We start from the raw sequence: 2,368 nt of genomic DNA, 5'->3' as shown, positions 1-2,368 counted from the left end.
CAGTTTTTTACTCCATCAGTAGCTATCACTAATTCGACTAAATAAAGAATAAATAGGCCGATAACCAAGAAACCATTCATAAGATCGACAGTCTGATAACATTTTATGGTATAGCATATGTTTTTTTAGAAATGTGCATTTTTCAGGTATAAAATCATAGTTTACCATTGCAGCCACTATCACAAAAACTCACCAAAGCGACTAGAATAACTACGAGAGCAACGTGTATTACTAATTTACTCTCATAAAACATTTCTTAAAATACACAGCGTACAGCAATTGAAAGACACAGTTGGTTACTGACATCCAGGGGAAGGCGGGTGCAGTTCATTTCGATCCATAGGGCACACACAGAGCTTTAAACTGATCTGAGAACAGAGACTATTTTTCTGACCTTCGCATGTCCTGTCATGATTTTCGCTGTAGAAAGAGTTCTGGTTCACCCACAGACATAATTCAAACGGTTTTAGAAACTAGAGATTGTTTTCTATCCAATAGTAATAATAATATGCATATTGTACGAGCAAGAATTGAGTATGAGGCAGTTTAATTTGGAGACGATATTTTCCAAAGTGGAAACAGCACCCCCTGTATTGAGAAAAGGTTAACCTTTTATGGCTGCCATCCCGCTACCKGGATGATATGACTACAGCGAGTGAAAATGCAGGGCGCCAAATTCAAAAAGCAGAAATCTCATAATTAAAATTCCTCAAACATAGATTTGTYTTATATCATTTTAAAGGTAATCTTGTTGTTAATCCCACCAAAGTGTCCGATTTCAAATATGYTTTTCAGCGAAAGCACTACAAACGATTATGTTAGGTCACCACAAAACCAAATAAGCACAGCCATTTTCCCAGCGAAATATAGCTTTCACAAAAACCAGAAATAGAGAAAATTAATCACTAACCTTTGATTATTTTCATCAGATGACACTCATAGGACTTCATGTTACACAATACATGCATGTTTTGTTTGATTAAGTTCATATTTATATAAAAAAATCAGAGTTTACATTGACACGTTAGATTCACTAGTTGCAAAAACATCAAGTGACTTTGCATAGCCACATCGTTTCAACAGAAATACTCATCATAAATATAGATGATAATACAAGTTATACACATGGAATTATAGATATACCTCTCCTTAATGCAACCGCTGTGTTTACGGAAAAATAAACCATGCAATAATCTGAGACGGAGCTCAGAACAATAGCCAAATTAGCCGCCATGTTGGACTCAACAGAATCCAGAAAATACATGATAAATGTTTCCTTACCTTTGATGAATTCATCAGAATGCAGTCCTAGGAATTCCAGGTCCACAATAAATGCTTGATTTGTTCGTTMATGTCCGTTATTTATGTCAAATTAGCTACTTTGGACATGTTTACCAAACGCCAAACCCAAAGCGCGTCCACTACCGTCCACTATAACGTGACGAAATGTCCAAAAGTTCCGTTACAGTCAGTAGAAACATGTCAAACGATGTACTAAATCAATCTTTAGAATGTTGTTAACATACATCTTGAATAACGTTCCAACCGGAGAATTTCATCGACTTCAGTTGACCGATGGAACGGAGCTGATTCTCACGTGAACGCGCGTGTTCAATGCGTGATCACCTACTGCCAGAGCTCACTAATTCCTGTCTCCTTCGGCCCCCCTTCACATTAGATTCATCAAACAAGGTTTTATTGACTGTTGACATCTAGTGGAAGCCGTAGGAAGTGAAAACTCATCAATATCTCTCTGTGATTTCAATGAGAGCTTGGTTGAAAATTGGCACCCCCAGAAAAAATACAAACAGGAAGTGGAACTTCTCAGGTTTTTGCCTGCCATGTGAGTTCTGTTATACTCACAGACACAATTCAAACAGTTTTAGAAACGTCAGAGTGTTTTCTATCCAATTTGAATAATAATATGCATATATTAGCAACTGGGAATGAGGAGGAGGCCGTTTAATATGTGCACCTCTGTGCACCTTTCATCCAAGCTACTCAATATTGCCCCTTCAGCCATTAGAAGTTAAGTGACCTAAACATGCATAACACCCCGGCCGTCCTACAATCTAAGCTAGATGCCCTCAATCTCACACAAATTATCAAGGAACCTACCAGGTACAACCCTAAATCCATAACCATGGGCACCCTCTTAGATATCGTCCTGACCAACTTGCCCTCTAAATACACCTCTGCTGTCTTCAACCAGGATCTCAGCGATCAATGCCTCATTGCTGTCAAACGCTCCCTAAAACACTTCTGCAAGCAGGCCTTTCTAATCAACCTGGCCCGGGTATCCTGGAAGGATATTGACCTCATCCCATCAGTAGAGGATGCCTGGTTGCTCTTCAAAAGTGCTTTCCTC

The sequence above is a fragment of the Salvelinus sp. IW2-2015 genome, linkage group LG16 (assembly GCF_002910315.2).
Source record: "Salvelinus sp. IW2-2015 linkage group LG16, ASM291031v2, whole genome shotgun sequence".
Lineage (NCBI taxonomy): Eukaryota > Metazoa > Chordata > Actinopteri > Salmoniformes > Salmonidae > Salvelinus > Salvelinus sp. IW2-2015.
The sequence above is the reverse complement of the archived record's forward strand: the minus strand, read 5'-3'. Positions refer to the sequence as shown.